This window comes from Oncorhynchus keta, chromosome 34 (genome assembly GCF_023373465.1).
Source record: "Oncorhynchus keta strain PuntledgeMale-10-30-2019 chromosome 34, Oket_V2, whole genome shotgun sequence".
NCBI classification, from domain to species: Eukaryota; Metazoa; Chordata; class Actinopteri; order Salmoniformes; family Salmonidae; genus Oncorhynchus; species Oncorhynchus keta.
Window position 1 is genome coordinate 5,127,908 of NC_068454.1, and position 11,565 is coordinate 5,139,472.

At 42.0% G+C, this 11,565-nt stretch overlaps 1 long non-coding RNA gene across 1 annotated transcript; it reads left to right on the forward strand.

Moving 5' to 3' along the window:
• The first annotated feature begins 1,523 nt into the window (after nt 1-1,523).
• Nucleotides 1,524-3,921, forward strand: LOC127914863 (uncharacterized). The gene is made up of 3 exons (XR_008089356.1): nt 1,524-2,574; nt 2,960-3,152; nt 3,734-3,921. It is a non-coding gene; the product is annotated as an uncharacterized LOC127914863 (long non-coding RNA).
• The last annotated feature ends 7,644 nt before the right edge of the window (nt 3,922-11,565 follow it).

Below are 11,565 nucleotides of genomic sequence, written 5' to 3' on the forward strand. Positions count from 1 at the left end.
TATGATTATAACATCCTGAAGATTGATTCTGCACTTAGTTTGACCAGTTTCTTCGACCTGTAATATGTCATTTGGAAGTTTTCATGCAATGTTATCCTGGACCAGAAGTCATTGTTTGGGCATGTGAGCTGAAAGTGGTGGCAAATGCTGCTACTTGGACACTAGAATTGAACATTATGAAACAAACGATTTATTGTTGAACTAGGACTCCTTGCACTACATTCTGATGGAAGATCATCAAAGGTAAGGGAATATTTATGTTGTAATTTTGTATTTCTGTTGACTCCAACATGGCGAAGAAATATTGTTACGTCTGAGCGCCGTCTCAGATTATTGCAATGTAAGGGAATACCCCCCTGTATTGGACAAAAATGAATGGCATGTCATTGGCATCGGACAAACCATATACACATTGGCCAATACCACCCAATTCGGCGTTGATTCATCCAAAGTGTATTGCAAATGCCATATGGTAATTGCCAGTTGTAACACTTTAAAAATTCAACAGGGGGCAAATGCGCTCCACCGGGGTTTTTCATATTGGATATGTAACCCAAATTAATGTCCAAAAGTAAAATTTTGAAAAAATGAACTTTTTTCAAAAACGTATCACCCCTTAAAAAAGTGCTTTCTGGACCGTTTTCGAAATTCTTTCGATTTTTTTGTCAATTACACATGTGTAAGAACTGTATGAATATACTTTTGTCCAATTTTATTATCATAATTTTTTTAATTTTTTTTTATATGCGCATAAGGAATATGTTTTGTCCAATTCCAATATGATTTCATAGGAAGTCAAAAGTCAAAAGTCAAAAATGTCAAAATTTTGTAAAAAACTTCACACACCCATAAAAAGTGCTTTCTGGACCGTTTTTCGAAATTCTTTCGATTTTTTTGTCAATTACACATGTGTAAGAACTGTATGAATATACTTTTGTCCAATTTTATTATCATAATTTTTTTAATTTTTTATATGCGCATAAGGAATATGTTTTGTCCAATTCCAATATGATTTCATAGGAAGTCAAAGTCAAAAGTCAAAAATGTCAAAATTTTGTAAAAACTTCACACACCCATAAAAAGTGCTTTCTGGACCGTTTTTCGAAATTCTTTCGATTTTTTGTCAATTACACATGTGTAAGAACTGTATGAATATACTTTTGTCCAATTTTATTATCATAATTTTTTTTTTTTTTTTTTTACATGCGCATAAGGAATATGTTTTGTCCAATTCCAATATGATTTCATAGGAAGTCAAAAGTCAAAAGTCAAAAATGTCAAAATTTTGTAAAAACTTCACACACCCTTAAAAAAGTGCTTTCTGGACCGTTTTTTGAAATTCTTTCAATTTTTTTGTCAATTACACATGTGTAAGAACTGTATGAATATACTTTTGTCCAATTTTATTATCATATTTTTTTATATATTTTTTTAATTGTGCATAAGGATTTTTTGTGGGCCAAATGACGTAAGAAATTTGACATGCTCAAAATCCTGCAGAAATGCAAAATTGACTGGCCTGATGAACTCGGGATGGCCGGGCAGTGATAGTTGTTCCTTTCCATCACTCGTTGTGTTGACTTCATCATGTCCATTTTGTGATGTTTTTTCACTATATAATCATATTGCAAGTGCACGTGCATTTGCAATATGTTTCAATGTGCATTTACCATATGAAATTTGACATGCTCAAAAATGCAAAATTGACTGGTCTGATGGACACAGGATGGCCGAGCAGTGATAGTTGTACATTTCCATCACTCGTTGTGTTGATTTCATCATGTCCATTAGGTGATGTTTTTTCACTATAGAATCATATTGCAAATGCACGTGCATTGTTGTGCAACTGGTAACCCAAAAATAAAAATATGGTTGTAAATGCATTTACCGGTCATTCTGATATTAATGCTCGCTATGGGAACACAGGATGGCCGGGCAGTGATAGTTGTACATTTCCATCACTCGTTGTGTTGATTTCATCATGTCCATTAGGTGATGTTTTTACACTATAGAATCATATTGCAAGTGCGCGCGCATTTGCAATATGTTTCAATGTGCATTTACCATATGAAATTTGACATGCTCAAAAATGCAAAATTGACTGGTCTGATGGACACAGGATGGCCGAGCAGTGATAGTTGTACATTTCCATCACTCGTTGTGTTGATTTCATCATGTCCATTAGGTGATGTTTTTTCACTATAGAATCATATTGCAAGTGCACGCGCATTTGCAATATGTTTCAATGTGCATTTACCATATGAAATTTGACATGCTCAAAAATGCAAAATTGACTGGTCTGATGAACACAGGATGGCTGAGCAGTGACAGTTGTACATTTCCATCACCTGTTGTGTTGATTTCATCATGTCCATTTGTTTATGTTTTCTCACTTTTGCAAAGTCACTGTGCATTTGCAATATGGTTCAATGGGCAGGTACCATCACGAATTTGTCATGCTATAAAAATCCTGCAGGAATGTGAAATTGACTGGTCTGATGAACACAGGATGGCCGAGCAGTGATAGTTGTACATTTCCATCACTTGTTGTGTTGATTTCATCATGTCCATTAGGTGATGTTTTTCACTATAGAATCATATTGCAAATGCACGTGCATTGTTGTGCAACTGGTAACCCAAAAATTAAAATATGGTTGTAAATGCATTTACCGGGACTCCTATTATCCATGCCCGCTATGGGAGTACCCTACTACGGCCCTCTATCTATGGGGGCAGTCCTGAGTGCTTTATGGACTGTTTAAAATATTCTGATGGATACGCATGTTGTGCAACTGGTGATTGAAAATAGGCACCTGGTAACCCAAAAATGAAAATATGGTTGTGAATGCATTTACCGGTCATTCTGATATTAATGCCCGCTATGGGAACACAGGATGGCCGAGCAGTGATAGTTGTACATTTCCATCACTCGTTGTGTTGATTTCATCATGTCCATTAGGTGATGTTTTTACACTATAGAATCATATTGCAAGTGCGCGCGCATTTGCAATATGTTTCAATGTGCATTTACCATATGAAATTTGAAATGCTCAAAAATGCAAAATTGACTGGTCTGATGGACACAGGATGGCCGAGCAGTGATAGTTGTACATTTCCATCACTCGTTGTGTTGATTTCATCATGTCCATTAGGTGATGTTTTTCACTATAGAATCATATTGCAAGTGCACGCGCATTTGCAATATGTTTCAATGTGCATTTACCATATGAAATTTGACATGCTCAAAAATGCAAAATTGACTGGTCTGATGAACACAGGATGGCTGAGCAGTGATAGTTGTACATTTCCATCACCTGTTGTGTTGATTTCATCATGTCCATTTGTTTATGTTTTCTCACTTTTGCAAAGTCACTGTGCATTTGCAATATGGTTCAATGGGCAGGTACCATCACGAATTTGTCATGCTATAAAAATCCTGCAGGAATGTGAAATTGACTGGTCTGATGAACACAGGATGGCCGAGCAGTGATAGTTGTACATTTCCATCACTTGTTGTGTTGATTTCATCATGTCCATTAGGTGATGTTTTTACACTATAGAATCATATTGCAAGTGCGCGCGCATTTGCAATATGTTTCAATGTGCATTTACCATATGAAATTTGACATGCTCAAAAATGCAAAATTGACTGGTCTGATGGACACAGGATGGCCGAGCAGTGATAGTTGTACATTTCCATCACTCGTTGTGTTGATTTCATCATGTCCATTAGGTGATGTTTTTTCACTATAGAATCATATTGCAAGTGCGCGCGCATTTGCAATATGTTTCAATGTGCATTTACCATATGAAATTTGAAATGCTCAAAAATGCAAAATTGACTGGTCTGATGGACACAGGATGGCCGAGCAGTGATAGTTGTACATTTCCATCACTCGTTGTGTTGATTTCATCATGTCCATTAGGTGATGTTTTTCACTATAGAATCATATTGCAAGTGTGCGCGCATTTGCAATATGTTTCAATGTGCATTTACCATATGAAATTTGACATGCTCAAAAATGCAAAATTGACTGGTCTGATGAACACAGGATGGCTGAGCAGTGATAGTTGTACATTTCCATCACTCGTTGTGTTGATTTCATCATGTCCATTAGGTGATGTTTTTACACTATAGAATCATATTGCAAGTGCGCGCGCATTTGCAATATGTTTCAATGTGCATTTACCATATGAAATTTGACATGCTCAAAAATGCAAAATTGACTGGTCTGATGGACACAGGATGGCCGAGCAGTGATAGTTGTACATTTCCATCACTCGTTGTGTTGATTTCATCATGTCCATTTGTTTATGTTTTCTCACTTTTGCAAAGTCACTGTGCATTTGCAATATGGTTCAATGGGCAGGTACCATCACGAATTTGTCATGCTATAAAAATCCTGCAGGAATGTGAAATTGACTGGCCCGATGAACTCGGGATAGCTGGGCAGTGATTCTGGTTCATCTCCATGGCTCGTTAGGGTTGATTTCAGAATGTCACTTTTGGTGATGGTCCCTCTCCGTTTAAACATATTGCTAATGTACAAAAGTCAACTAGCAAGTCAGTGTCCATCAGTCAATTAGATGTCATTTTGACACCAAACTGATACCAATTGACACCAAACCCACTTTTTCCAACTCATTTAGAAGCCAACTATCATATATGTCAGAGCAGGCCCATAATTCACAGCGCCTTTAGTTTAAAACATAATAAAAACGTAAAACACATAGTTACGTTCTAGCTGCGGGTCCAGGTCAGACATTATGTGAAGGCCTATGTGAGGCGACCCCGAATCCCGAGTTTCGGCTCGATAGGTCCTTCGGTGCCCGAGTAAAACCCTAATTGGTGCTGAAAATCCACTTTTTCCATGCCTTGCTATGGGGTCCTTGAATGAGCTATCGGACCGAAACGTTGGGGTCCGTCTCTATGGGCCGAGCCGGTTCCAATGCACCTAGTCTTGTGTCTCTGAGACTTTTCTAAATGTCGCCATTTTCGTAATGGTCAAAATGAATTGAAATCATTGCAAATGTACGAGGCTATTTCTCGGTCCGAGAACCTTCTAGAGCCACCTAACTCACCACGCACTATCGACCCGAGGTCTAGAACAGGTTTCTAAAGTTTCGGAACTCTAGGTCTGACGGTTCTTTTTTAGCTCGAACAAAGCTAACTATTGGAGGCACTGTCTGTCTCTACAACCCCCAATACGTCCCTCCTTCCAAGTTGTGTGTCTGTGTGATTTAGTTTTCCTTTGAAATTTTATGGGAAAAATGACTGATTTACAGTTCATGGGGGTTGCCTGATCACACATATGAAGTTTTGGACAGATCTGACTTTTTAACCCCTCGAAACAGCCCCTGAGACACCAATTAAGGCACTTCCGGTTGGCACAGGAAGCTATAAGTCAACACATATCCTCACTGGGCTATGCTTTTACAGAATCCTGTGTTTTAAGTCCTTACGTTAAGAATTGACTGATTTACACAGGGTTGAATGCACTATGTCTATCAAACTGCAGGCAGGTAATGGAAAAACACTTTTAGGGTGATTTTAACCACTTCCGGTTGGTCCAGGAAGCCTAGAATCAACACAGGTAGACCTCATACTGGCCTGATGGACTGTTATCAAACTTGACAGGTTCATACGGCATTCATAACCCATATAGACTTCAGGTTGAATTTAGGGGTGCAGGCAATGTATTCCTATGGGGAGAGAAGTCAATGCAAACTATTTGAAGTAAACACCTTCTTTTAACTATTAAGGGTTAATGCCACACGGTCAACGTTAGGCTTGCACGGATCGGAAGGACCTTAGGAACGTACCTGAGGTCGAATTGTGCTTCTCACCCTAACGGTTCTCTCACTGTCACCCAAAAGCAAATGACGTTGTCGGGCAGGCTTCATTTTGGGCCTACTTTTCTAATGGTCGCTGCGCTCAGACCGAGCGAGCTACGGTCAAGCGGGATATCTCGTTGAACTCGGCACGGCCTAGAGATTATGTTTATGCCATTGCCTGCTCTCTGTGTCTTTGAGAACCGCACTTTTTCACTCCATCCTTGCTGTGTGTGCGTGTGAGAGCTTTTCTTTGACATCTGTTGGGAGAAATGACTGATTTACAGTTCACGAGGGTTACCTAGTCACACATATGAAGTTTTGAAAAGATCTGACCTTTTTAACCCTTGGAAACTGCCACTGTGACATCATTAAAGGCACTTCCGGTTGGCACAGGAAGCTATAAGTAAACCCATGTCTTGATTGACATAGAAACTTACAGAATCCTGAGTTTTAAGTCCTTACGTTAAGAATTGACTGATTTACACAGGGTTGAATGCACTATGTCTATCAAACTGCAGGCAGGTAATGGAAAAACACTTTTAGGGTGATTTTAACCACTTCCGGTTGGTCCAGGAAGCCTAGAATCAACACAGGTAGACCTCATACTGGCCTGATGGACTGTTACCAAAGACAGGTTCATACGGCATTCATAACCCATATAGACTTCAGGTTGAATTTAGGGGTAAAGGCAATGTATTCCTATGGGGAGAGAAATCAATGCAAACTATTTGAAGTAAACACCTTCTTTTAACTATTAAGGGTTAATGCCACACGGTCAACGTTAGGCTTGCACGGATCGGAAGGACCTTAGGAACGTACCTGAGGTCGAATTGTGCTTCTCACCCTAACGGTTCTCTCACTGTCACCCAAAAGCAAATGACGTTGTGGGGCAGGCTTCATTTTGGGCCTACTTTTCTAATGGTCGCTGCGCTCAGACCGAGCGAGCTACGGTCAAGCGGGATATCTCGTTGAACTCGGCACGGCCTAGACATTATGTTTATGCCATTGCCTGCTCTCTGTGTCTTTAAGAACCACACTTTTTCACTCCATCCTTGCTGTGTGTGCGTGTGAGAGCTTTTCTTTGACATCTGCTGGGAGAAATGACTGATTTACAGTTTAGGAGGGTTACCTGGTCACACATATGAAGTTTTCGAGAGATGTCACTTTTCTAACCCTTCAAAACAGACAGTGTGACCCAATTAAAGGCACTTCCGGTTGGCACAGGAAGCTATAAGTAAACACATGTCTTGTGTTATAAGTAAACACCATTTTGGATAAGCATGCTCCGTTCAAAAATGCAGAACCAAGAACAGATACAGCCCTTGGTTCACTCCAGACCTGACTGCCCTCGACCAGCACAAAAACATCCTGTGGCGGACTGCAATAGCATCGAATAGCCCCCGTGATATGCAACTGTTCAGGGAAGTCAGGAACCAATACACGCAGTCAGTCAGGAAAGCTAAGGCCAGCTTCTTCAGGCAAAAGTTTGCATCCTGTAGCTCCAACTCCAAAAAGTTCTGGGACACTGTGAAGTCCATGGAGAACAAGAGCACCTCCTCCCAGCTGCCCACTGCACTGAGGCTAGAAACACGGTCTCCACCGATAAATCCATGATTATCGAAAACTTCAATAAGCACTTCTCAACGGCTGGCCATGCCTTCCGCCTGGCTACTCCAACCTCGGCCAACAGCTCCGCCCCCCGTAGTTCCTCACCCAAGCCTCTCCAGGTTCTCCTTTACCCAAATCCAGATAGCAGATGTTCTGAAAGAGCTGCAAAACCTGGACCCGTACAAATCAGCTGGGCTTGACAATCTGGACCCGCTATTTCTGAAACTATCTGCCGCCATTGTCGCAACCCCTATTACCAGCCTGTTCAACCTCTCTTTCATATCGTCTGAGATCCCCAAGGATTGGAAAGCTGCCGCAGTCATCCCCCTCTTCAAAGGAGGAGACACCCTGGACCCAAACTGCTATAGACCTATATCCATCCTGCCCTGCCTATCTAAGGTCTTCGAAAGCCAAGTCAACAAACAGGTCACTGACCATCTCGAATCCCACCGTACCTTCTCCGCTGTGTAATCTGGTTTCCGAGCCGGTCACGGGTGCACCTCAGCCACACTCAAGGTACTAAATGATATCATAACCGCCATCGATAAAAGACAGTACTGTGCAGCCGTCTTCATCGACCTCGCCAAGGCTTTCGACTCTGTCAATCACCAAATTCTTATCGGCAGACTCAACAGCCTCGGTTTTTCGGATGACTGCCTTGCCTGGTTCACCAATTACTTTGCAGACAGAGTTCAGTGTGTCAAATCAGAGGGCATGCTGTCCGGTCCTCTGGCAGTCTCTATGGGGGTGCCACAGGGTTCAATTCTCGGGCCGACTCTTTTCTCTGTATATATCAATGATGTTGCTCTTGCTGCGGGCGATTCCCTGATCCACCTCTACGCAGACGACACCATTCTATATACTTTCGGCCCGTCATTGGACACTGTGCTATCAAACCTCCAAACGAGCTTCAATGCCATACAGCACTCCTTCCGTGGCCTCCAACTGCTCTTAAACGCGAGTAAAACCAAATGCATGCTTTTCAACCGATCGCTGCCTGCACCCGCATGCCCGACTAGCATCACCACCCTGGATGGTTCCAACCTTGAATATGTGGACATCTATAAGTACCTAGGTGTCTGGCTAGACTGCAAACTCTCCTTCCAGACTCACATCAAACATCTCCAATCAAAAATCAAATCCAGAGTCGGCTTTCTATTCCGCAACAAAGCCTCCTTCACTCACGCTGCCAAGCTTACCTAGTAAAACTGACTATCCTACCGATCCTCGACTTCGGCGATGTCATCTACAAAATGGCTTCCAACACTCTACTCAGCAAACTGGATGCAGTCTATCACAGTGCCATCCGTTTTGTCACTAAAGCACCTTATACCACCCACCACTGCGACTTGTATGCTCTAGTCGGCTGGCCCTCACTACATATTCGTCGCCAGACCCACTGGCTCCAGGTAATTTACAAGTCCATGCTAGGTAAAGCTCCGCCTTATCTCAGCTCACTGGTCACGATGGCAACACCCATCCGTAGCACGCGCTCCAGCAGGTGTATCTCACTGATCATCCCTAAAGCCAACACCTCATTTGCCGCCTTTCGTTCCAGTACTCTGCTGCCTGTGACTGGAACGAATTGCAAAAATCGCTGAAGTTGGAGACTTTTATCTCCCTCACCAACTTCAAACATCAGCTATCCGAGCAGCTAACCGATCGCTGCAGCTGTACATAGTCTATAGGTAAATAGCTCACCCTTTTTCACCTACCTCATTCCCATACTGTTTTTATACTGTTTTTATTTATTTACTTTTCTGCTCTTTTGCACACCAATATCTCTACCTGTACATGCCCATCTGATCATTTATCACTCCAGTGTTAATCTGCAAAATTGTATTATTCGCCTACCTCCTCATGCCTTTTGCACACATTGTATATAGACTGCCCATTTTTTTCTACTGTGTTATTGACTTGCTAATTGTTTACTCCATGTGTAACTCTGTGTTGTCTGTTCACACTGCTATGCTTTATCTTGGCCAGGTCGCAGTTGCAAATGAGAACTTGTTCTCAACTAGCCTACCTGGTTAAATAAAGGTGAAATAAAAAAAAAAAAAAAACATAGCCACTTACAGAATCCTGAGTTTTAAGTCTTTAAGTTAAGAATTGACTGATCTACACAGGGTTGAATGCACTATGTCTATCAAACTGCATGCAGTGTATGGATCAACACTGATAAGGTGATTTCAACCACTTCCGGTTGCTTCAGGAAGCTTATAATTGGCACAGGTAGACCTCATAGTGGTCTGATGGACTGTCATAGAAGACAGGTTCATAAGTCATTCATAACCCACATAGGCTTCAGGTTGAATTTAGGGGTGCAGGCAATGTATTCCTATGGGGAGAGAAGTCAATGCAAACTCTTTGAAGTAAACACCTTATTTTAACTATTAAGGGTTAATGCCACATGGTCAAGGTTAGGCTTGCACGGATCGGGAGGACCTCAGGAACGTACCTGAGGTCGAATTGTGCTTCTCACCCTAACGGTTCTCTCACTGTCACCCAAAAGCAAATGACATTGAGGGCCAGGCTTCCTTTTGCGCCTTCTTTTTTCAAGGTCGCTGCACTCAGAGCGAGCTACGGTCAAGCGGGCGTCTCGTTGAACTCTGCACAGCCTGGAGACTATGGTGATGCCATTTTTGTGTTGATTTCAGAATGCCATTTTGGTGATGGTCCCTCTCCGTTTAAACATATTGCTAATGTACAAAAGTCAACTAGCAAGTCAGTGTCCACCAGTCAATTAGATGTCATTCTGACACCAAACTGATACCAATTGACACCAAACCCACTTTTTCCAACTCATTTAGAAGCCAACTATCACATATGTCAGAGCAGGCCCATAATTCACAGCGCCATTAGTTTAAAACATAATAAAACGTAAAACACATAGTTACGTTCTAGCTGCGGGTCCAGGTCAGACATTATGTGAAGGCCTATGTGAGGCGACCCCGAATCCCGAGTTTCGGCTCGATAGGTCCTTCGGTGCCCGAGTAAAACCCTAATTGGTGCTGAAAATCCACTTTTTCCATGCCTTGCTATGGGGTCCTTGAATGAGCGATCGGACCGAAACGTTGGGGTCCGTCTCTATGGGCCGAGCCGGTTCCAATGCACCTAGTCTTGTGTCTCTGAGACTTTTCTAAATGTCGCCATTTTCGTAATGGTCAAAATGAATTGAAATCATTGCAAATGTACGAGGCTATTTCTCGGTCGAGAACCTTCTAGAGCCACCTAACTCACCACGCACTATCGACCCGAGGTCTAGAACAGGTTTCTAAAGTTTGAACTCTAGGTCTGACGGTTCTTTTTAGCTCGAACAAAGCTAACTATTGGAGGCACTGTCTGTCTCTACAACCCCCAATACGTCCCTCCTTCCAAGTTGTGTGTCTGTGTGATTTAGTTTTCCTTTGAAATTTTATGGGAAAAATGACTGATTTACAGTTCATGGGGGTTGCCTAATCACACATATGAAGTTTTGGACAGATCTGACTTTTTAACCCCTCGAAACAGCCCCTGAGACACCAATTAAGGCACTTCCGGTTGTCACAGGAAGCTATAAGTCAACACATATCCTCACTGGGCTATGCTTTTACAGAATCCTGAGTTTTAAGTCCTTACGTTAAGAATTGACTGATTTACACAGGGTTGAATGCACTATGTCTATCAAACTGCAGGCAGGTAATGGAAAAACACTTTTAGGGTGATTTTAACCACTTCCGGTTGGTCCAGGAAGCTTAGAATCAACACAGGTAGACCTCATACTGGCCTGATGGACTGTTACCAAAGACAGGTTCATACGGCATTCATAACCCATATAGACTTCAGGTTGAATTTAGGGGTAAAGGCAATGTATTCCTATGGGGAGAGAAATCAATGCAAACTTTTTGAAGTAAACACCATCTTTTAACTATTAAGGGTTAATGCCACACTGTCAACGTTAGGCTTGCACGGATCGGAAGGACCTTAGGAACGTACCTGAGGTCGAATTGTGCTTCTCACCCTAACGGTTCTCTCACTGTCACCCAAAAGCAAATGACGTTGTGGGGCAGGCTTCATTTTGGGCCTACTTTTCTAATGGTCGCTGCGCTCAGACCGAGCGAGCTACGGTCAAGCGGGATATCT